The following is a 27,206-nucleotide window of genomic DNA, read 5'->3' as shown; positions in this document are numbered from 1 at the left end:
TATCTTTTGCAGTTCTCAACTTTCGTTATTATTTGAAGGGTATAATAGGGGTGCAAACAAACTGAGCCCGAACCAAACACTAGGACAGAGCGTGATGGCTAAGGTAAACCTCCACACTTTAATCGAGTTGTCAGTGGTTTAAATTTGGTATGCCTCTGCTTTAAATTTTAGTTACAATGAGTAATTTTGGCAAATGTCTGTATTGACCTTTCGGGAAATTGGGTTAGCCTGAATTTTGATTCTTATGGGTTTTTGTATTTACAGTTTTATTTGTGGACACTAGAAGTTTTTAATGCCATATATTTGTTTTGGTAAATACCGCAGGTTCTAAAGTTTTTAATGGACAAGAGTAGTATTAGCATTTTCTATGTGCAAGCCACTTTAACGGTTAGTTTTTTTATTTCCTTTCTAATTCAGTGTCAAAATGTTAAAATAGAAATAGGAGCATGCCTAACGGGATGTAATAGGTTAGAAGTTGTCAAATTGTATTAGAAAAGATGATTCTTTATCATATTTGTATTATTAATGACGTAGTACAACTTTTGTAATTATATTTTGAACCAAATTTATGCACTACTTATTATTAATGTATTTTGTGTGGCAGGCGTCTTTAATTTGCACTACTTTCAATCCTAAGTCACACTTCTGAAATTTTTGAAGCCATGTCGTCTATGGAAAAGACGTGAGTAAATAGAATTATTTATGTTGGTTAACCGTTTTAACTAAAGATTGTTGATTTGTGATTCATGTAGGTTTGAGGGAAGCTTGCTGATTATACAAATTGATAATTGACTATTTGTATTTGTTTATTTGGATTGTTAATGAATCGAACATCGAACGAACTTTTTTTGCATTAGCTCATTTAATAAATGTAAAACAAACGTACATGAATATAAATTTCATTGTTTTGATTATTAAAATTATTCATTTTAATGGGATGAAGCGCATCTATCTAAGGTTGCACATCATTATGCTATTAGTAGGTTGCTCACCACTCAAAGTTATTATTTTCATATATTATTACCATGATGATGTGTTTTTAATTTTTCATCTATTTTGATTAGTCTTTGGGTTAGAATTGTAATGGGAATTCTAACAACTTACAACTAGAGCGTTTCTTTAACGTTCATATCTTCTTGCTTTATTGGATCTTATTAAATGAAAGAAGTAAATACACAAAAACGAATCATATATGCATCTCACTTGAAGTTGGTTCAACTTAAACAAAGTAAGCCTATATTCCTATACATATCTACATCTTACATGTTTACGTTTGCATGTGCTATTGCGATGCTAGTTGTTGTCACTACAATTCAGCTTCATTGCTTTTTATGTTTTTGGTATGAGCCAACTATTACACCTCCTCTTGGGTGTATTTCACAATGAAAAAACAGCTTTTTATGATAACATGCCATTAGTACTCATACTATACATTTTTTTTTTGCACTTATGCATGATTAACGTCGTATTAAAATTACATTTTCCTTATTTGTAGATTTTTGATTTCTTTTCATATACACAAATTGTGTACATATATAATGAAACTTTCAATTTCATACTAACTAAATCATATACAATTGACTTACGGCCAATAATTGATGAAATCAACGTACTAAACATATACTCATACACACAATACAAAATACAATGGCTATTTTTTAATGGAAATAATAAAAATTTTAAAACCAAGAATGGCTTGGCTGATGATACACAACCAGATTAAATTTAGTTTAACATCAATTGCTACACACGATCCAACTCACCCTTTCTAAAATGCCATATAGTTATGCCTTGTTCAAACTTAAATAGTTAGATCAAACTTTAATCAAAACCTTTCGTTTATTATTCAACTATATTAATCATTTGTTCATTACATGGCCCAAGAGTCTAAACAAGCCCCATCAAATGTTCGCCGCGCCTCCGCCGCAACGCGTGGGCACTTGTACTAGTATATATATATATATAAGATATCGACAATGTGCACGAAGGATCTTACGAACATTTATTATAATGTTAAGGGATACTCCAAGCTACAATAATCAATACGTAAATGTACGAGCATTTGTTTATTTATTACAAAACCCACATGTACTTATGTGTGTGCGCATGCATATATATATATATAAAAGTAGGATCAAATACATTTTATTCTTAACATGAAAATGGTGAGAACCAATTTGCTGTTATTATTATGTTTATTTTTACAAGTGTTTGCTGTTATTTTTTGTTCGCAGTAGCTAATTTTCGATTATGAGACGTTATAAGTATTTGCTTATTTATATTTGGAATATTGGCCTCATATAATCCCAACTATGACTCATTGGCAAATAAAAGGACCAACTATCGAAATGGCAAAATATAATCCCAACTACGCATGTGGGTGGAAAATTGATGGGAAGTTAACATTCCGTTAGTTTTTGTGACGTGGCGGCTGAGCTGTCTCCTTACCTGCTGACGGGGATGCTGACTGGTATATTAATTAAAAAAAAACAAATAGATTAAATTAACGAGGATGATGACATGGAATTCGTAATATACTAAAACCTAATAATTTCGTCACTCCTTAATCAATTGATCAGTCACCATTCACTCTCACCCTAATTCTCTCCTTAATCGATTGATCGTCGTTTCACTCTCACCCTAATTCTCTCCTCAATCAAGCCCCAATTTCTTCATTTTCGTCTGCTTCACTCCAAACCCTAGCAACACTGACAATGGGTGATAATATTATCATCGACTTCAAGACAGATGGGAAATTTGAGGTCGAACCTTCGAAGCTAAGGTATGTTGGTAATGTAAAAACTACTTCATTAGAGTTAGATGTTGATAAGCTATCCTTTTTTGAGATACTTGGTTATGCAATGGATTATGGTCCGTATGAAAAGAAGGAAGATTTGTGGTTGTATGCCATGATACCCGGTGATGGACGTGTGAAATTGTTGGATAGTGATAGTGTAGTGCATGAGATGGCTTCCTTGTTAGGTGCATCAGAACGTTTGATCATATATGTTCAAACCCAAAAGATAACCAAACCAAAGCCATCGGAGCCCAATAATCCTCAAGCCAAGCCCATTAACATGGAATCCCAACGCACCCAGCCCATTAACATGGAAGCCCAGCCCATTAACATGGAAGCCCAGCCCGCTAACCCTCAAGCTCTTGCTAACCCAGCCCAGTTATTGCAGCCACTTCCCTATCAACTACCTTAAGTCCTCATAGGTATTCCAAGAATACAGCAAGAAAGCAGGTATTCCCAATTTCACCAGTTAAGATTTCAACACCAGTAGTCAAAACTCCACCTCCACCACCAGTAGTCAACATTTCATCACCACCAATTGTTCAAACTCCACCTTCACCACCAATTGATAAACCTGCATCCCCAATTCATAGTAGTTCAGATGAGTCTACTGATGTTAGATCTGGTGATGATTCAGAGGATGAATTTTATAATTTCAATCTGGATGATGATGAGGGATCTGAGGATGAAGAGTTCAGGAGCTCATTTGTTGCAAGAAAACAAGTGAATGAACGGGCTGTTGAAAAACAAAAGAAGCTTCTTGATGATTTGTTGAAAAACAAAACAAGTGAAGATGCAGATGATTTGAACTTGTTACGTCATATGGGGACCAGTCACTTAGACACATACAGTAGTTATGAAGATTCAGATGGTGATGTTCACACACATGGAAATAGTGAAGATGATGACATAAGAGGCAACAAGTACAGAGAAAATGTTCCAATTGTAGGTAAGCAAACTGATTGGGCAAATTTTAACTGGTCTGTTGGAATAAGGTTTATAAATAGGGAGGCTTTTAGATCAGTTGTGAAGAAGTATGCCGTGGTAAATGGTACGAATCTGGCTGTTTCTTCTAGTAACAAGCACAGAGGTGGCAGAATAAGTATTAAGTGTGTAAAAGGGTGTCCATTCAAGTTGTTTTGTTCATATGATACTGGAAAAAAAAGCTACATGATTAAATCTGTAACAAATGAACACAGTTGCCAAAGAAACATGAAAAAGAATAGGCAATTGACTAATTCATACATTGCTACTGACTTTTTACCAATGTTTAAAGCAAAACCAAATTGGTCTGCCAAAGATATTCAAGATGCTGTTAGAGAAAAGTATCATTTGATCATAAACAAGTGGATGGCTTATAATGCCAAGAGTTGTGCTTATAAAATGTTGCATGGGTCAATGAGGGATCATTACAGCAAACTTGGTTCATATATAGCAGCATTAAGAAAGGCAAACTCAACATCAACATTTGAACTAGTTACTGCCCCACCAGGATACAATAGGGAAGATTTGGAAGCATCCCAAATAGAGTCTTTTTTCATGTACATCTTAACTTTTAATGATTATATAGTTTTAGTTAATACATAGAAGCTTTAACATAGAATTGGTATGTTTTCAGGTTGTTTGTATGTTTTGATGGTTTGAAAAGGGGGTTTCTAGCAGGTTGTAGGAAGATTTTGTGCCTAGATGGTTGCTTCCTTAAAACCTTTTTGGGTGGTATGTTATTGGTTGCTATTGGTAGGGATCCAAACAATCAAATGTATCCTGTAGCATGGGCAGTGGTTGAGGGTGAAAACAATGACAGTTGAGAATGGTTTATGCTTGAGTTAAGTAAGTGTTTAGATGTGACTGATGATGGGAAAGGTTGGACATTGATCTCAGACCAAAAAAAGGTATTTGTGACTTAATCATTTGTCACATTTACATACATATACTAATATTTTGGTCTGTTGTGATAGGGACTTGTTAATGCTGTTCATGTGGTGTGGAAGAATGCTGAACACAGAAACTACGCAAGACATATTTTTGCCAACTGGCATAAAGACTACAAGGGTGAAGAGTACAACAAACTTTACTGGAGGGCATGTAGGGCTTATACTGAAGTTGATTACAATGCTGCAATGAAGGAGATGTATGATATATCACCTGATGCAGTGGAAGCATTAACAAAACAAAACTCTAAATGCTTCTCAAGGTGCTTTCTTGAAACTGATACCAAATGTGATGTGATAGTAAATAACATGGCAGAAACTTTCAATGGAACCATAGTTGCAGCTAGATCCAAACATGTCATTGATATGTTAGAGGATATTAGGGTGCAAGTAATGAGCAGGCTAGCAACAGGGTACACACAGATGTTACAAAAAAATGTGGTTGTTTGTCCTAGGATTCAAGCTAAGATTAATAAAGAGAAAACTTGGGCCCATAAATGTAAAGTATACCCCTCATCAACAGTTGTATTCCAAGTAAGTGATTTTGATGAAGACTTTGTAGTGGACATATGTGAAAGGTCATGCACTTGCAGAAGGTGGGACGTAACTGGTGTACCATGTAAGCATGTTTGTGCATTGGCTGGGTTCTTGAAAACAAATGCAGAGGATTTTGTTAATAAGTGTTATCTTAAGGAGCAATACTTGAAGGCTTATGAATTCAGTATTACTCCTTTGCCAAGTGAAATGTACTAGCCACATGTGGACTTACCTCTTGACCCACCTCCTGTGAAGAAAACGCCTGGAAGACCAAAGAAAAACAGGAAGAGAGACCCACATGAAGATCCAAAGAAGCCAGGAAGGTTGACTAAGCATGGAGTTGTTATGAAATGTAGTTATTGCAAGTCCACAACACACAACATCAAGAAGTGCCCAGAGAAACATAAGGATAAAAAAGTGACAGATGTGAAAAACAAAAGAGGAAGGCCAAGAGCACAACCAAAACCAACACCAACACCAACCCCAACCCCAACTGAGGGTGTTTCAACCCAGTCAAGTCAACATGTTGTGTCTGGTAAGTTTCATTTTTGATGTAATAATATTGTCTTGTTTGTTATTTAATCATGTATGTTTCTCTCATTTATGATTGTCAGGTTCTAAAAGGCCAAGGGGATGAGACAGACTACCAAAGGGTAGATTCACCAAGGCCAAGTCAAGTCAACGAAGCCAATCAACCAAGCCAAGTCAACCAACACAGTCAACTCAACCAAGTCAACCAACACAGTCAACTCAGCCAAGCCAACCAACATATTCCTCTGTTGCAACAAGGAGTAAGAGCAAGGGAGACAAAGAAGCTAGTTGAATAGTGTTGAATTTGGTTGAAATGTGTTTTTAAGACAAGTAATCTACTATTTTGGATGAATGTAATCTGTTCTGGTACTAGTAACATGTATGTTATGGTTATTTTGTATGACTTTATGTGTGGTATTTTGTATGACTAAATGGTTATTTTTGGATGAATGTAAAGGTCAAGTGTTTACATTTTGGTTTGTTTTTGACCAAGGGTATTTTGGTCATTTCTGGAATAAGGGTATGGTTATTTTGTTAGTGCAAATTGCTTATTAGTGCAGATTGCAGATTAGTTATGGTTATTTTGTTAGTGCAGATTGTTATTAGTGCAGATTGCAGATTGTTAATGCATATTGTGGATTGTTATTGCTTATTAGTGCATATTGCAGTTAGTGCAGATTAGTGCACATTGATGATATTGCACATTACTTAATGCAAACCATTGCAGTCATATTATACAGGTTACACATTACTTATTGCTAATCATTGCAGTTATTTAAAGGTTTAGGGGCATAATGGTCATATTGCAGAAGATTAAACAAACTAGACTAAACTAATGCAGTCAATAACAAATTGATGTGCCCAAGTAGATCAAACCATTGAATTCAATAACAAAATGATGTGTCCAAGTAGATCAAACCATTGCATTCAACTTACAAACAGCCAAGTCAACATAACAAATTGATGTGTCCAAGTCAAAATAAGAAACTGATTATCAAACCTAAAACATCCAACATATTGCTATCATTACAACTATTAAACCTAACACAATTTGAAGCTTCCAATTGTTTCTAGTTTTCTTCTTGCAAAAGCATGTTCTGCAACTTCAAGTTTTCCATCCTTAAATCTTTAAGTTCTTGTTCTTCTCTGGTTCTGCATATGCATTGGCCATGTTCCTTCAAAAACTCATCAATCTCTTGTTTCCACATGAAGAATTTGCAATCTTCATTCTAAAAACACACAAAGATTGTAATCGACCAACAAAATTTGATAATTTGTACATTGGACGGGAGTACTTACAGGCCATAAAGGGCACCCATAGAACTCTTCTCCATTGCGAACACTTTTATGCCCAGCAACTCTAACAATCGAAAGCAAATCATGTTTACAATACACCTTCCCATCAAAATCAACCATAAACCTTTTAGGGTTTTTCTTACGACGAGATGATGAAGTGGAAGACGAGCTCAATTCCATGGATTTTGTGTTTTTAGGGTTCTTGAATGATCCCAATTTGGGGTTTTAGGGCGTAATTGAACGAACCAGGTGGTTTTGATTTAATCTATATGTTTTTTTAATTAATATACCAGTCAGCATCCCCGTCAGTAGGTAAGGAGACAGCTCAGCCGCCGCGTCACAAAAACTAACGGAAGGTTAACTTCTCGTCGATTTTCCACCCACATGCGTAGTTGGGATTATATTTTGCCATTTCGATAGTTAGTCCTTATATTTGCCAATGGGCCATAGTTGGGTTTATATGAGGCCAATATTCCTTTATATTTTGTTGTTATTATTAGATTTCTTCTTTTGCTGATATAAGTATTTGTTGGTATTTGCTGTTATTATTTTGTTCTTGATTTTGATTCTTTTGTTGTAATTTTTAGGTTTTTTTCTTTGTTATTATAAATAATTGTTTATGTAGATTGATATTGTTTCTTACGTTCTCATTTTTTTATAAATTGGTATTATTTCCTACGTTCTCATGTTAAGACTAAAATGCACATGAACTTTCCCCTATATATATACATATATAGGTTAAGTATAAAATGAAAACCCACATGAGTTGTAAAAACTCTAGAAACCCATTCTCAACCACATGTTTTTAATTAATGTTTAAATCTTGTGGTTCACAATTAAAGTGAATAAAAAATCTAAATATAAATATAACTTTTTCTTTCTCTTGAAAACATATATAAAAATTAGTAAAAAAATGTTAAAAAATAGCAAAACATTTTTTTTTGATATTTCGATGTTTTGTATTAAATGTTACAACATATATTACTGATGTGCGAAAATATATATAACTAATAAAACGATTCGCAACTAAGCTTTAAAAACCAAACAACCTAATCTAGTTCACACAATCGGCAAGTGTACCGGTCGCGTGTAGCAAAGAGAAAGGAAATCCGGGTATCGAACTCAAGGACACTAGAGGTGGCTCGGATACTAAACCCTAATTAAGTCATGCCCTAAAAACAATATTTAATTAATATTTTTTTTATTTTGTTTTAATTAATTTAAACTAATTTAACTAACTTACTTAACTTAACGGAGCTAACGGGAAAACTTAACGACACTAACGGAGTTCTCAAATATGATGAAGGGGAACCACCTAGGTAAGGAATCTTAACGACTATCAACGACGCTCGGGTGACAACGAACACATGAAACCAGGTTCTAAGGATGATCTAACTAGACAATAATAAGGGAAAATAGGTCCCCACGGTCAGTTTTACTAAAGACCCCGAAAACCTCTAGAAAGAAGAATAAAGTACGATTGATTTTCTAAGTACCCTAATGATTTATTACTTGGCCCGTATCAAAATCACAAATTCCACTAAAGCTCGTAATCCTAACAAAATTAGGGAATAAGGGGTAATTAAATATTAAAGATGAAATAATTCGACTTACAAATTAACCTAACCAACGGCTAGAAAACCGAACGAGGTCTCGCAACGGCTAACTAAATCGACTAGACCAAAAAGATAAATCGACTCCTAATGTCTTGGTTCGACTAAAAGGAGATGAACCAATGAGATGAACAACTCTAACCAATCAAACCCTATGGTGACGTCTACCACAAACAACCAAAAACACCAAGTAATCAGTCTAGCATGCAGTCCTAAACAAAACACGAAACTAATTCATGTAAAGATAAAATCACACGGGGTCTAATTAATAGAATATTGACAAACTCAATAGCAATCATGGAATAAAATCATAATAATATGAACTTGACAATAGTAAATCAATTATATGTTCGTTAGTCAACCCAAAGCAATCGTCAACACATCGTCAATCAACCAAACCTAGGTAGTTCTAAGATTTTAGCTACTCATAATAATAATAAACAAGTCAAAATAAGTAGCAAAATCCATGATAACAATTACTGAAAATAAATGACAAAGAGTTTTTAAATAAAGAGTAAATGGTTAGCAAACCAAAGAAATATGCTTCCAATGCTCTAACTCCAACTTGCGAAGAAAGAAAATAATACGTGACTCTTTGTTGTGGTACTCCTCACCCAGAAACAAAACGTTTTTTCTTTTGTTGCGGCCTCCAAACAATCCAGCCGTCCAACACCTCCAAAGAAAAAATAAAAATTGTCGTAGGGCCGGCTCCTAGGTTTTTTTGTCTCTGCTCCACTACGAAAGAATAAAGATTGTTAATATGTTCTTCGAATTATATATTGGACTTCATAGTCCATAACATATTATTCAAAAAGTGAATTTATTTCAAATTTTCAAAATAGCCCCCTCATTTTCCTTTCATATTTATTTGGTTCTCAAAGTAATTTCCATTAATAGTTTCGTATGACCACTTTATTCGTCGGTCTCAATTTAAGGAAAAGTGTTTCATTTTAGCCCGTTATCTCTTGAAACCATTAAACTCACACATGAACCAAATATTAATAATAATCAATAAAAACTTGGCTCAAAAGAATCCAAAAGTATAGGAAATATTTATATATATTTATATATAATTTAACCCGTATCAAATATCCCCACACTTAAATCTTTTTCGTCCCTGAAAAAGAGTTCTACACAGGATCATAACCGAGTTCAACCGACAACTCTTGGTTTTATTTATTATTATTATTATTATTATTATTATTATTATTATTTTCTTTTTAAAGTATTAGAACAAGTGACCCGTTACCCAAATATTTCTTCCAACTTTCACCTAATAAGCTAGATCATGTCGATTGCCGGTATTGCTGTCCACTTAAACACATGCCCCCAATACTTACCGAGGCAAATAAGGCGTGACAATTTTATCAGTTTGAATAACAGTGGGACCCACAATTAAGAACCATACCGGACCCGAGCCACCCCAATTTGACTTAAACCTTATATCTAGTTGATCAAAACATGATGTACCATTTGTAAGAATAGCTAAAGACAATCAAGGGTATTGTTTATCCACCTAAGCTTAAGCATTAAGGTCTACCTAGCAGCCATTAGATACGATTAATGTATGTTTAAGTAGCTAACTAGTAAGTGTTCCCCACTACATGACATACCTTCGTTATCAAGCAATACCCCAAAGTTCATCTCCAATGGTGAGTATGCACAAATTCATCTGTAGGGCTTACATATGACGTGTCCCTTGTGGCCCGTTTCTTAATGGTAATAGGGCGCGAGCAAGGGGACCCCATATGACTAACAGCGTGGATGATCAAGTCAGTAATGTATTTGTACTTTGAAGTACGAGGTGATCATGTTTATTGACTTATGTTTGGCAGATAAACTGCGGGTTTACTCTTTGAGCTCTTTTAATATTCATAAATCCACTTAGGAGATGTGAATACCCAGATGATAAATCGCATAAAGACCCATGGTGTCCGTCCCCCGGAGAATCCCATCAATACAGGATTTAAGGTTATAAAACCATACGCCTATGAAGTGTTAACCACTAAAACTAGAAGCATGAAATTTATGTTTATATCACAGGCTACTTTGGCATACCTTAATGTTAAACCTACCCAAGCATCGTATGATTAGTCTATTCCAATTTCTATAAACTTTTTAATTTTTACGATCAAACTAAACATAAGGCTTGAGTATGACCCGACCTTTCGTCCCAGTTTCTATAGTTAAGTCAACAACCAAACCGCCCTTTCATTCTTGGAGGCTGAGCCTACCAGCACATCGATTACTGAGTCTAAACTGTTCGGTTACAAAACACTACGTGCGGGCTAATGAGCACTGTTCTTATTTATTATATATATATTTTGAAAACACCAAGAAGTTATGAAACAAACACTACTCGGTAATAATATCATTTCCTGTTTGCTGCAGAAATTCAAAAACACGGGACATTCAAAAAGTTCTTTTTTTTTCAATTTTTAATTTTTTTTCATTTTTATTTTTAATTTTTTTTAGTTTTATTATTATTTTTTTTTCCTACAACTAAGTAAAATAAACTCCCATCCCCACACTTGATTGTCCTCGATGAGAATAAGAAAAAGAAATAAAAATAAAACTATTCAAAAAATTAAAAATACAAAGGAAAAGAACTAATACTTCCCTGGTAAACAACTGTGTCTTTTAATCTTGTGATCCTCGAGAGAAAGTTCCACAACACCGTCAGAGCTATCATGCGAATATATACCATCTGTACTAAACCACACTCGCTCGCATATAGCGACGTACAAAACAAAACGAAAATATAAGAAAATAAACATATTTTTGTATTTTTGCATTTTATGATTTTTTTTCTTTTTGAATTTTTTTATAGAATACTTCTAAAATCGACCGACTCGAATGGAGATTGAGTACGAGCGGTCGTTAATAGAAAGATATCCTGAACAGAAAATAAAATAAACAAAATAACTACAAAACTCTACAACTCGGGCTGCCTCCCGAGAGCGCTTAGTTTAGTGGGTCCTCAGCCTGACCCCTCCATCACGCCTATGCGTCAAATGCTGTGAAGCGCAAAACCATGCCTTCCCTTTCTTCCGCCTTCTCACCGATATAATGTTTGAGACAGTGACCATTAACCTTGAAGCTCCCGTTTTTATCTTCAATCTCAACTGCTCCATACGAGAAGACTTCCTTGACCGTGTACGGTCCATACCATCGGGACTTAAGCTTTCCCGGGAATAACTTCAACCGAGAATTAAAAAGAAGTACGGTGTCCCCACACTTGAACTGTTTATTACCTCGCAGCTTTCAGTCATGCAATTCCTTAGTCCTCTACTTATAATTATATGAATGCGCATATGCATGATCAAGAAGCTCCTCCAACTCATGCAGCTGATGAAAACGATGATCTCCGGCAGTCGAAAGATCGAGGTTAACCGTCTGAAGTGCCCACGGGGCACGATGCTCCAACTCGATGGGTAGATGACAAGCTTTCCCATAAATCACCCGAAATGGTGTAGAACCAGTCGGAGTTTTATACGCCGTGCGGAAAGCCCACAGAGCGTCATCTAGCTTGTCGGACCAATCCTTTCGATTTAGCCCAACCGTCTTCTCAATAATGCGTTTAATGCCCCGGTTACTCACTTCCACCTGCCCACTAGTCTGTGGGTGGTAGGCGGTCGCAAGCCGATGGGTGACCCCATACCGCTGCAACGCCTTCTCCATCTGCGCATTGCAGAAGTGAGTACCTCGATCACTTATCAAGGCTTTCAGAACACCAAACTGAGAGAAAAGAGCCTTAAGAAATCTCACTACAACTCTGGCGTCATTAGTGGGCAAGGCTTTGGCCTCGACCCACTTTGAGACATATCAACAGCCATAAGTATGTATTTGTTCCCGCGAGATGACGGGAACGGGCCCATGAAATCAATACCCCAAATGTCGAAGACCTCACAAACCTGAATAGAATTCTGGGGCATCTCATTACGGGATGAGATATTACTGATACGCTGACAACAATCACAACCTCTAACGAATGTATGTGCGTCCTTAAACACTGACGGCCAATAAAATCCAGCATCGAATACCTTCTTTGCGGTGAGGCTCGCACCGTGATGTCCTCTTGTCGGTCCCTCGTGACAATGGCTCAAAATCTGCCATCCCTCCTTAGCATCCACGCATCTCCTAACAAGCTGATCGGCACCGATACGGAACAAATATGGATCATCCCAGATGGAGAACTTAACGTCAGCAAAGAATTTCTTCTTTTGCTGGTGAGACATCTTTTTCGGGATAGACTCGTCAACAAGAAAGTTCGCAATATCGGCGAACCAAGGGTAACCGACATCCTGTGCCTTAACAAACATCAAACACTCGGTAGGAAAACGATCATCGAGCTCAACAACTTCATCTTCAACTTCGGCTCTCTCCAGGCGTGACAAATGATCGGCCGCCACATTCTCGGCCCCCTTTTTATCACGGATCTCTATATCAAACTCTTGTAGCAGCAGAATCCAACGGATAAGACGAGGCTTAGCATCCTGCTTGCTGAAGAGATATCGAATAGTAGCATGATCCATGTAAAAAACAGTCTTGGACAGAACAAGATAGGACCTAAACTTATCGAATGCAAACACCACATCTAGCAGCTCTTTCTCGGTGGTGCTGTAGTTCTCCTGAGCGTCATTTAAGGTCCGGCTCGCATAGTAGATCGGATGGAAGTGTCTCTCCTTCCGTTGTCCAAGAACGGCACCGACTGCATAATCGCTTGCGTCACACATCAACTCGAATGGTAACGACCAGTCGGGAGAAACCATGATCGGGGTGTTAACGAGTTTGTCTTTTAAAAGATCAAACGCCTCGATACACTGCTCAGAAAAAACAAATGGAGCATCTTTCTCAAGAAGCTTAGTCATGGGTCTCGCGATTTTTGAAAAATCTTTGATGAAACGAGTAGAATCCAGCGTGACCCAAAAAGCTTCGAATAGATCTCACGGAAGTAGGCGGGGGGAGTTTAGATATTGTTTCGATTTTGGCTCGATCTACCTCAATCCCCGCACTCGAGATCCGATGCCCAAGACAATACCCTCGCGCACCATGAATGACACTTCTCCCAGTTAAGACCTAGGTTGGTATCAACGCAACGAGACATCATCTTTTCAAGATTAGATAGACAATGATCAAAGGAACTCCCGAACACCAAAAAGTCATCCATGAAAACTTCCATAGAGTCCTCGATCATGTCGTGAAAGATAGCCACCATGCATCTCTGAAATGTGGCTGGAGCGTTGCAAAGTCCGAAGGGCATACGTTAATAGGCAAACGTGCGGTAAGGACAAGTGAATGTGGTTTTCTCCTGGTCGTCTGGAGCTATCGGGATCTGAAAATACCCGGAGAAACCATCAAGGAAGCAGTAGTACTGCTGACCTGCCAAACGCTCTAGCATCTGGTCAATGAAGGGTAAAGGAAAGTGGTCTTTCCTAGTGGCATCGTTCAGTCTGCGATAGTCGATGCAGACTCTCCAACCAGTCACAGTTCTAGTGGGAATGAGCTCGTTCCTCTCATTGGTGACGACAGTCATGCCACCCTTCTTCGGAACCACTTGAACTGGACTAACCCATGGGCTATCAGAAATGGGAAAGATGATCCTTGCATCAAGGAGTTTGATAATCTCTTTCTTCACCACCTCTTGCATCTTCGGATTTTGCCTTCTCTGGGGCTGAACGACGGTTTTGAAATCATCCTCCATGAGGATTTTATGAGTGCAAAATGAGGTGTTTATACATTTGATATCGATAATCTTCCAAGCAATGGCCTCCTTGTGCGCCCTGAGCAACTTCAACAACTTCATATTCTCGCCCTCCGTCAGTGCAGAAGCAATAATCACTGGCAACTTCCTCTCTTCATCCAGAAACGCATACTCCAAATGAGTGGGTAGATCTTTAAGCTCTAAGGAAGAAGGAGGACGCTCGACGGAAGGTCGGTCCTTTGGATCAACCGCACGATCTCAGTCGATACGCCAGAATCAAGGGAGGATGACTCGGCGTCAGCATCAGAGGGCTGTTCGGTCATGGCAACCATCTCAACCTTTGGAATCTCCCTATTTAGAATCTGCGGGTTTTCACAACTCAAGTGGGTTTTCATTTTAACCTTACCCTATATATATATATATATATATATATATATATATATGCATGCTAAACTTATATTAGCTAGTATGTATTTTATCACTCAATAAACACATGCAAGTTTACTGAAAAATACCAACTCATATATGCATGCACGCACTCGACAAAACGAGCGTTAAACTCGACCACCACCCAACGCCGCTTCAAGTCAATCCAATAGTTTTAAGTATCAACAAAACCCGACAATTTATAATACCATTAATTCTTAATCATACTTGTATAAATACATCCAAGTGAAAATATAAGCATAAAGTAATTTAGCCCCCACATGTCTTACAAATATAAAATAATTAGTGCACACTTATTTGGTGTCGTCACGCAATTAGGTAGAACTTATAACTCGGGTTATCAACCTTCTTAATTCATAGCATACAAATATATATTTGTATACCCATATTCTGTACATACAATTTATAAATACAAGATATATATGTAGGTAAATTTTAGTGTATTCAAACCTTAAAAAATGGATGAATCAACACAAAATCTCCTAAGTCCCTAAATAATATCCCTGCACAACATCTCAAACCTTGGATTTGGATGAGGACTTGCTACTGAAACCCACTTCCATAATTTTAAGACAATTTTACACTACAACATCCAATCAAGCCATATCACAATTACTAGATATTTTCACTATTTCTTTACCTGCTTCTCTTTTTGGTCAACACATTATCCGAATCCATCCCTACTTCCTTTCCCATTTGCTTTTCACACGCTCCATTACCCACCCTCCAATTGTTTTATGGAAATGTATTATAAACCATTTCTTTGTCTACTACATATAGCATCTACTTTCCTTTCTTTTCCCCTTGGTTCGGCTCACACCTCCCAAGCGACTCCATCCCTCCATCCGTTTCTTTCATGAATTCAAACACACATATTCCAACCCACATATCCATTTTTCAAGGCTAGGAGGTTTCGATGTGGAGTAACAAGCACAACAAATTACCTTTTTTTTACTCTCTAAGCCATCCTAATTATTTGGTGAGTATTCCTAATCCTAGTTTTATAAAATTGATGTTACCAGTTTGTTTATGCTTACAATGATCACCCAAGTAGCTAGTCGATCTAGACATTAAATAAGAAGATATTTAAAATGTGTGGATACAATCTTTCATTTTATAAAAGAATATATGTAAAATAAAGGTTTGATAGAGTACATGTTTTGCGAAGGAAAATGGGTTATAGCTAGTAATGTTAAACGGACAAGTTTATATGGCTAAATCTCTAGATCCAAGCGATGATAAAATATCAACATTTATATAAATATGAGTCTTTAACATATTTCAATCAGTATGTAGGTTTTATATAAAAGTTGTTATAACAATTGCCAACTAAAAATAGGGACTCTTTTAAAGACATAGTCTTGGATATATGAGATTCGTGTAAATATTGTTAATAAAAACTAATATTAAATAGTTTATTGATAATAGTATTTTGTATAAAGGTAAAAGATAAAATATGGTGAAGATTGCACACTTTTATAGAACATGATATCTTATTACGCGATGATGAATAATATATATATATGTGTACACATATATATAACATTTAAATGTATACTTACCACGGGCTAAAAATATCGTAAATGTCGATTTGGAAAATTATAAATAAAAATATAATTGAATCATACGTTTCGTAAATTATCGGTCCTTCCTACAAAATAAATATATAATTTTAAATATATATTTGTTAGGCAACCAAATTCGTTATGATGTTTAAACAACGAACATACGAAATTATCATGAATGATATATATATATATATATATATATATATATATATTATATAGGGTAAGGTTAAAATGAAAACTCATTTGAGTTGTGAAAACCAGCGAAAACCCTATGTAACATCGTTTTTTTTGTTACATGTAATATATGTTGTAACATTTAATACAAAATATCGAAACATAAAAAAAAATGTTTTGCTATTTTTTAATATTTTTTTACTAATTTTTATATATGTTTTCAAGAGAGAGAAAAAATTGTATTTATATTTACATTTTTTATTCACTTTAATTGTGGAAACCAAGATTTAAATATTAATTAAAAACATGTGGTTGAGAATGAGTTTCTAGAGTTTTCACAACTCAAGTGAGTTTTCATTTTATACTTAGTCTATATATATATATATATATATATAACTGGATATTCTTAATATTTATATAGATTTATTAATATTTATTTTGAGTATAAAATCTTATCACCAACGGGTAGTCCAAAAGCTAATGTATGAAATGTTATTTACAAAATAAACGAAACGATTGGTTGGTGAAAGTAACTGACACATGAAACGAAGCAATCGATTGGTGAAAGCAACCGACACCTTAAACGAAACGCTCGGTTGGTGAAAGCAACCGACACTTGAAATGAAACGACTGGTTGGTGAAAGCAACCGGCACAAACGAGCTAACGAAACTACTAGTTGGGTGAAAGAGACTAGCATAAACAGACTTGTGATTCGATAACGGTAACTAACTGACCTTACACGTTTAAGACGTGTGATGGCAGCGGACCCCGAGTTTAAACTGAAACTACTAGCGAACTAGACATTGAACTAACAAGGTGAGTTTCACAACCTTTTTTTACTGTTTTATTGTTTAATAAATCCGGGGGGGGGGGGGGGGGAACATACATAACTGCTTTTATATACGATAATTAGAAATAAAACACTCAATCTTTATGCGAACATGAGTTGAACTATGTAGCGCTATAAGTCCCTTGCTTTCATACTATAACCATTAGCTAACGGAGTTAGCCACAGGAATATACGAATAGTACTATTGACGTTGACATTTCCCCCTATTTTAGCCTTTTAGGTTAGTCGCTCTAACCTCAGGTTCGTCATATTAATTCGTAGATTTAGCTAGTCTACGGAGGATCATCGTAATTGTTCAATAGATTATCGTATACTTATTTGTGAACTGATTCAATGCTTTATGAATACCGTGATTTCATATCGAGTCTCAAAACCTGTGAACTCACCAACCATTGTGTTGAATTTTTAAAACGTATGTTTTTTAGGGAATTAACAAGCACTTAAGGAATCATGAAGACGGGACCTCAAGGCATAATTAGGATACCTTTTGGAGGGGTTTCGCTTGAATAACCCTATTGATATTTGGGGGTCATATACGAGAAATCCCAATTTTGTCTTAAACAAATTTATTTAAAAACATGTTATGGTTTATAAACGCTTTTTAAAACTATTGGTATCCTATGCTACTATGTTGGCGATAATTATATGCTTACGGTATACATGACGTCATGCACCCGCGCTTTCGTTTTAGCGGGGTGTGACATAAGTTTTACATCAATCAAGTCGTATCCTTCTTCCGATCAAAAACCCTAAAAAATTAATTTGAAACTCAAAAAAAAACTTAACGCCGTTAGGTTTTTTTTAACGAGGGACCATTGAGAGCCAATTTTTTTAAATTTGGGACCACTGGTAGGAATAAACTATGTTGAGATTATTATCGGCCAATAACAGAAAGTTGGGATTATTAAAATCCAATTTTCCAAATTAAAAGTATTACATAATTGAATACCGGAAAAAGAAAATACGGCAATTCAAACGAAAAAAATAAAATACAAAAATTTAAACTAAATGATCATTTTTTCCGATCACGTTGAACGACTTTTTTCAGGTATACTCGATGATGCCGTATCTTCCTCTTCAGCTTGCTCAATAATATCTTTTAAAATTTGTATGCTACTATCGTTTGAAAACAATATTGTTATCATAATCGCTCGACAGTTGAACCGAGATCATCATTTGAGAAATTAGCTATTGAGGATTTGAGAAATTAGCTATATATAACTGAGAGGTAAGTGTCATTTTAGTACCCGTGGTTTGTTCAATTACGCAACTTTAGTACCGTTGTTGAATTTATTGCAAATGACTACCTTAGTTTTCTAAAACTTGCAATTTTAGTACCTTTTTCTAACTCCGTCTATTTTTATCCGTTAACTCAGGGGTATATTGGTAACTTTGTTATTTTTCTAATTTTGTTTTTTATTTTCTTTTAATCAAATCCTCTCTCCGTTCTCTCTTTTTATTTCTGTATTGTCTTCTGTCTCTTTCTACACCACCATCATAATCACACATCACAAACAAACAAGATCTATCTTCTTCATCTACCTCTATCCACAACAATAATAATTGCAAACAGCCACAACAATAATTTTGATTTCAAGTTTAGATAAAAACGAGATAAAACGATTTGCTAATATCTAGGGCATGACCTTGAAGGTCATCCACCATTGTTATTCTTCTGCCACCACCGGCTAACCACCACTGCACCGTACCACGCAGTAGCCACCAGACAACCGTCGCCGATACCATGACAACCGCCGCCACCACCACACCCCTCCCATCTCAAATCTGACACACCCAAACTCGAGCACCACCACACCCCTCTCCTTCCTGTCGACTTCCTCCCGTTGCTCCTCTGTACATATTTGGAAGAACCCAACTCTAGTTCTTCATCATGGAGACTCAAATTCAACAAAATTAGGGGCTTTATAATGAAGGTGCATATGGTGCACGTCCATGAAGAAGCCATTGATTTAGGTGGGATTAGGAGTTTTCTAGGGATCTTGGAGATTAACAAAAATGTAAAGTTTTACTCACCGGTAAGTCAAATTATGATAAGGTTATGTCAGATCTGAGAACACAATTCGCGCTTAGGATTACGGGTTTCGGTGGATCTAAATCCCTTCATTGATGGTAGGTTTAAGGATGTTGTGGGGGAGGTGGTGGTGGTGATGTTTAGATTTTAGGGTTATGAAGGAACAAAGGAGGCAGGTGATTAAAGGAAAAAGGAAAATAAATAAAATATGGAAATTACCATTTTATTCCTATGTTAACGGATAAAAATAAAAGGAGTTAGAAAAATGTCACACCCCGACTAGCACAATGCGGAAGCGTAAAACGAGAATGTAACAGACACCTCTGGTATCAACCACATTGTTTATAAAGAAACATTACAAACTAATTTACAATATATTACATTACATTATTCTATCATTATTTTACAGTCTAGGTGATACAAACAAAACTAGTTCGTTAAACTATATGATCTTACTACTAATACCCTTGCTTATATTCACATAGCATCAACCACACCTTGAACACGTAGCAGATCACCAAGTTATTCCAATTTAGGTACACCTGAAAAGCAGTTTAAAATGGGTCAACTACTAGAGTTGGTGAGTTTCACGAGTTTCAAGAAAACAGTTATGAACATTCACAAGTTAACACTTGTAATTATGATATAAGTATGTATGTATGTAAATGATGTAATTATGCTAAGCTACAGTGAAGCCTTGACTGTTTGTGCTGCGTGCATCCATTTCCCACGCCCAATCAACCACTGTGGCCCCCTTTCCGCCCATAATATGCCCCAAGTAGCTATGTCTAACACTACATAGCGTGTTTGTATATTTGTGGTCATGTGCAAACGGGGTAAAGTCTCAGAAACACATGCCGACTCTGTTTGGGTTTGTCAAACTAATAGTACTATTCACAAGCCACCGGCTCGAAGTTAATCACTGTGTTAGTGGGGACTTTCGTGTGTTAGCACTTAGATAATTCACATCAATACATGTTTCAGGTATGTATATGTAATCAAACATGCCTTTCACCCCAAAAGTTCGTAAAACTGTTTAAAGAGAGGGGTCATGAAACTCATGGTTTAATCAGTAATCAGTAGTGCAACAGTTTAGGGTTTGCTCGACTCGTAATCACTGGTCCCTATAATTAATATTATAATAATATTAATATTATAACATTATTATAATCTCAATACTAAACTGGGCTGTATGTCTAATCTGGGTATAGCTGGAACGCCCAGGAAGTGTCAATAGGCTTAGGTTGTGATGTTGTTCAATGTCGAATCCTTAAAACCAAAGTTGGCTCAGTTTCCCCGTTTTCCCAGGTAGGCCAAGTTGTTCGTTTATGCGTTCAGAAAACAGTTATGGGGAAGTAAGCTTGGGTAAACACTTGTCATGTTTTGGTTAATTCTCACAATTTTTTCCCTCCGAAACTAATTGACCCTAATATAAATAATAAATCAATAATTATTCACTTTTCTTTTACACTATATTTATATAATATCTATTTATTTTATAAATATAAATATTAACATATTATTTTACTACATATTTCAAAATACTTGGGTGAATTTCGAAAATCAAAATTGTTTCGGGTTTTTTATGAAACTTAAATTTGATATTATGTGTCAAAAGTTGGTAAATAGATTATTTGGTGCAAATTAACTACATTTAGGTCAAAATTTGTTATTGGTTAAAAATGAAAATTTTAAGTATTTTTAAAAGTTTGAGAATGCAAAATAGATTTATCGTCAAATTTATTATGGGTTCAAAGTGTTGACTTTGAAATGTCAAAAGTATGAAAGTTAGAATTTTAAACATGATTCGGGTTTAAAATTTATTTTTAAGGGCATTTTTTAAAATAATCAAAAGGTTCGGGATTTGGCAAACTGACTATTTTTCCCTCAACTAATAAAATGTAAGAAAAGACTGCGAACACTTTCGACATACCACCTCCATGCCTATTAATGCTTCTAACTTTTATCAATTTTGAAATATTTATGTTAACATTAATTTTTCCTTCAATGATGATCAGAACGTTGCATGGGAAGCATGTCATGGAAAACTATGCTCAAATGAAACAAAATATTCACAAAATTGGATGGGTAAACATGTTATTTTTTATGTTGTCATTATGACAAAGTCGAGAAGCCCTCTGAAACTTATCAAATTCTTTTTTATGGTGTAGCTCAGAAAAACATAGCTCCTGAAGAACATCCATTGTTACAATTTAATGTTCTACTTTCCTTTAATTAGTGGTAAATTGATAAATATATCAATAAAGATAAACCTCCTTTTGTATTTAGACTGAATGGTTAGAACTACTATCGTATCAGAAGCTTTATGTCCGAAATTGGTTCATAACCAAAAGTTTTTCAATTATACATATATGGCACCGAGAATGAATTTTTCAATAGAAAGAAATATTTTCGGGTACGTTTTTGCACGAGCATTTTTTATTAAGTTCATTTAAAAAAATAATTTTGTGATATAAATAAAATCAATTTATGTACATATTGGATAGATACAAGCATAGATGTAATACATTTTTTTTTCATATACACTATGTAATTATTTGTTTTACTTATAATTTTATAATTTGAATTATCTCGTATATGACACAGGCTCTAAAACTAGTTAAGTTATAAAGAAAGATCACACTTTGGGGTTCTGGATTCGTTACGGGGCCCGTTTCCATTTATTCAGTTTGATTTGAGGAGAAATGAGCACAATCTATCCAGATTGTCCATGTTTCTCATAAAAAGGTTCGTTTTTACTTAATTAATCCAAAAAAATGAATTTTGATCACTCTTGGTGTTCTAATATTCCCGCAGGTTCGTTAATCACGAACTTACCGGTTTTTATCATAATTGAATTTGTTTAATTTTCAAATTAGCATAATTAATTAACCGTTAATCATTAAATTATGAAAATTTAGCCACTTATCAAATAAAATATTTATACTTTTATAAAAATATTTCTGAAATTATTTACTGGTTTATTAATTTATAAAAATTCATTTTACCTGCTATATTTAGCCTAAAAACGTCCGTTTATCCCAAACGATTTCCAAAAATTCCAAAAAAATTCTTGGATGCTCAAATTATATCCCAAAACCATATGTATAAATTCCAGAATGTAACAACATTGTTCAATATTCTTTTCGGGCCAAAAACGAGTATAAAAACTCATATGAACGCAAATGCATAAAATCTACTTAGGCTTTTCCAAATGCTCCCAAATTTCATATGTGATCAAAATAAACCATATATGAGTTCCCCACAAAATTTCATAATTTTTGAAGCATTTTAACTATTTTTCCCAAATAAACATCCCAATTTGGTAATAAATTCTCCAAATATTCTCGGATGGTCAAAAAATTACCAAATTTGAACAGTGACTCAATGATATGGTCTCTGATGTCCTTTCAAAATTTCATGAACTAAAAATATGCACATCACAACCTTAACTTAAACAGCCCGTAAACGAGTGATTCAGTATTACCTTTGCGGTTTTGGTTCGTTTTTTCCCTTCTAATCAAGTTTTCGGGTTCTTGTGCTCCTATTCAAGCTAGATACAGGTCCTATATCACAAACCAAGTAATTTTCATCAACATAACAGCCCTTTTACTTAGGGTTTCGGCTAGGGTGTAAAAACGAACTTTTGAACCGTAAAAATGCCGTTTCAACCCTCTAATCCGTGTTTATGGCCAAAAAAACTATCAAACCAGGTTCCTGTAACATCCCGAAATTTCCAAAATGATATTAATTATATTACTTAATAATAGAGGGAAAGTTGACTCGGGTTCGGGAAATAAATAATAGAGTAGGAGTTGGTATGAGTCGGGCTAGTGTTAGATTAATTGAGATGGGTTAAATGAGAATTGGCCTTAGGTCCATGGGCTTTAAGGGATATAAATATCCCCTAAACCACCATAAAACCCTAAACCTCATCTCTTTCCATTCTAATCTCTACACATTCAAAAACACACACACCATAAACGAGCAGGATCCGAAAGAGAGTAAACGTTAGTTGGTGCTAGATCGTCGTGACGAACCAAAGCAACACGACCAGCTCGTGTTCGTAAGTCGACTCGTTCAAGGTACGTTTATGGTTAGAAATCGTTCGTATAGGTTCGGTTTGATTTGAGAAATGGTAGATATGAGTTTGTATGGTAAAAACGAATCCAACAAAGCTAAACTTACTGAAAATGGTTATGATTTGATGGGTTAATCGATTGATAAAAAGGACCCGTAACCTTTATGCCTAAATCGCACCCTCTAAACATCGATGTTAGGTCGATTTGATAGTTGGGGTTTGTAGGCGCTGGTCAGACGATTCCATGGGTACCTAAATCGAGTTATTTGGTTAAGGAACGAAGGATTTAAGAGCGAACAGAACCTGCAGACGACAACTTCGCCTGCAAGCTAAGTTCGCCTGATGAACTTCGCCTGCAAGCTAAGTTCGCCTAAGGTTTAACTTCGCCTAAAGCTAAGTTCGCCTATGGTTTAACTTCGCCTAAAGCTAAGTTCGCCTATGGTTTAACTTCGCCTAAAGCTAAGTTCGCCTATGGTTTAACTTCGCCTAAAGTTAAGTTCGCTTAGAAAATAAATTAAAAACCTAATGGAAAATGTGTTAAGACAGTTAATGTAAATAAAATTTTTCCAAGCTGACCTGGCAGCTCGACCCCAGCCAGGGGCTCTGCCCCTTGGACCCTGCTAGGGGCTGCCGCCCCTAGACCCCGCTGCCAGGGGCGCTGTCCCCGGACCCCCTTTCGTTGTGGGTAGTAGTTAAGACTGCAAAGATGATATGAGTAGTGATAGTTGTTTGATACGTGTACTTGTTATACAGTCAGCCGTGCACAGCTGAGGAAAGGGATTACGATTAACGGTGAACGTAACCGTGTTCAGGTGAGTTTCTAGCCCCATTCCTTGTTATGTTTTCGGGGCTGTGTGCATACTCGATGTGTTGTTAATACATTTATCCTAAGTGATAAGTGTATGTCATATGTGATATGTGTGATAGATATGAATGATTGTTTGTCGGTACGCGAACGATCTTCGGATATTGCGCGTACTGTCAGGTTAAAAATAAAGGTACGAATATTATATATCGAAGATGTATGAATATTTCAAATGAATACTTGTCGGGGCGTGAACGATCTTCGGATATTGCACGTAACGACAAGGGGTATGGTTGTTAAATGAATGAGGTAAGGAATGCCTAGAGTGTTCTTATGTTATAATGTAAGTATGTGTATATAGGTACACGAATGGCATGTGAGTTCTACGTTCGACATAGTAAGTTAGGATGGCAAATCCCTCTAGCTTCTGTCGGACATAGACTCGGCTGGTGATGGCGTAGTTAAGGACTGCGAGCCTTATACGTGAAGTAGATGATATATGTAAACGTAGATAAGGACTGCGAACCTTATACGTAATGTAGATAGGCGTCAGCATAGGAAAGGACTGTGAACCTTATACGTGCTGTATTTGTAGCATAGGGGAGGACTGCGAACCTCGTACGTGCTATGAATTAGGTTGCAACATAGGGAAGGACTGCGAACCTTGTACGTGTTGTGGATGTATTTCAGCATAGGAAAGGACTGTGAACCTTATACGTGCTGATTTTGTAGCATAGGGGAGGACTGCGAACCTCGTACGTGCTATGAATTAGGTTGCAAAATAGGGAAGGACTGTGAATCTTGTACGTGTTGTGGATGTACTATGGTACAGGGAAGGACTGCGATCCTTGTACGTACCATAAATGGTGAACATAGGTAAGGACTGCGAACCTTGTACGTGTTCACGACCTTGAGTACAGGTATAGACGGTGAACTATGAACGTACTCTCGGTAGACTGAGGTTAGTGATTGTAGATATGTATGTATGTATGGTAGCAAGTATGTATGTAGAACAGAAGGGTAGCTAGTGAAGTATGGATATGTATCTACAGATATGTATGTATGTGTATGTATTGTATGGCGTTCGATTAACTAGAACTCACTCAGCGTAGCTGACTTTTAGTATGCACGCAGGTGAGCTGATTATAGAGTTAGCATGAGGATGACACACGGCATGGATTGAACGGCTGGCATCTGAAGAAAGAAGTAAAGATGTTTTAAATATAAAGTTTTGTGTTATGGTATCAAAGAAAAGATTTAATGTTTTGTAACAAATGATTGATGTTTTATATTCCGCGAAAAGTTTTAATAAACTCTGATTTGAAGAACTGTGTTTATGAGTAAATCTGACGCTAAAGTAGGGTCACCGGGTTCGGGGCCTTACAGTTCCTAACCATGTGTATGATCAAAACATGATTTTGGACTATTTTTAGGATTTTTTTCATGGTTAGGAATGATTTTTGGCAATTAAACCATGTTTATATGGTATTAACTATGATTATTATGTTGAAAAAGCATGATTATAAGCCAAAATTACCTAGGGTTTTGAAGGAAGGAGTTAGACCAGAGTTTGCAGCTGCTTTGGAGATAAAAATCAGTTGAAAATAATGTTTACCAAAGCTTACACTTGAAGTTATACCAAAATTGAGGGTGGGCTCCCCCTTTAGCGACCGGAAGTAATCCATGGGCCCATTTTTGGTCCATTTTGGCCCAATATTCTGGATCTATAAGCCCAAATGCGAAAACAAGTCCAAATTTATTTCGGGTTTGATTTTTGGCGCGAAACACATATCGGGTGCGTCAAACAGTGCGAAAACGAGTGTTTTTCGGCTATTTTTGTGTAAATTTATAAAAACATATAATACGTTTGTAAAATTCGAAAATATTTTCACGGATCGCTTAAAACATTTCAAATAAGTGTTTGGTAAGTCTTTTTCAGCTTAACGGATGATACAATACTTGGTTTGTAACTATTTTTCGCGTTTAAATCTATAGCGGGTAGTTAAACGAGCATGTTTTCGTTTAACTTGTTTGCTATCGAACTAAGGCCATATTACTAATATATTAACTTATATTAATCGTATATCACTTATAGATGCCCCCCGGGATATCTGGGTCATAACCAGACCCGTTCGGTTAATCGTTCGATCGTTACGTAATAAGCGTTTAATCGTTAAATCGATAATTACGTACTGAGGTGTACCTGGTTTTGACTCAAATGTCACAAAAAAGTACTAAAATTGCAAGTTTTAGAAAACTAAGGTAATCATTTGCAATAAATTCAAAAACGATACTAAAGTTGCGTAATTGAACAAACCACAGGTACTAAAATGGCACTTAACTCAATAACTGAATAAGTTATGATGTTTATAAAACCTCCATAGCCACATCCCATCTTCATAATCTTATTACTTAATTTCCCAAACAAAAATTGAATCTTTGTACATAAAATTCAAATTCCCTTTCTTAAATCCAATTATTGTCAGCTAACTCATTTGTCAGTGCTTGAATTATGAAGACCTACAAATTGAATCAATAAGCATATTCATTTCTGCACAACCTTCGGATTTCAACTCCACTCATATATTCAACATATACATAATTGTTAAAAGGGAAAGCACTATAGAATAGTAAACAAGTTTCTGTTCCAATTTAGTCACTAATATTTTGTTTTATCTCGATCAGGTAACTTAACTTTCAGTTTGTCTCAATTAGGTCACTTAAATTTCAATTTCGTTGTAAAACGAGAGGAACAACTACTATATTATCGTAAGTGATATATTTACTGATTAAAAATGAACAATTTGCTGGTTTTAACGATGTTTAAGTTATTTATAAA

Source organism: Bidens hawaiensis, unplaced genomic scaffold, assembly GCF_021521415.1.
Source record: "Bidens hawaiensis isolate Kalapana, Puna unplaced genomic scaffold, B.hawaiensis_p1.1 tig00025606_1, whole genome shotgun sequence".
Lineage (NCBI taxonomy): Eukaryota > Viridiplantae > Streptophyta > Magnoliopsida > Asterales > Asteraceae > Bidens > Bidens hawaiensis.
The sequence above is the reverse complement of the archived record's forward strand: the minus strand, read 5'-3'. Positions refer to the sequence as shown.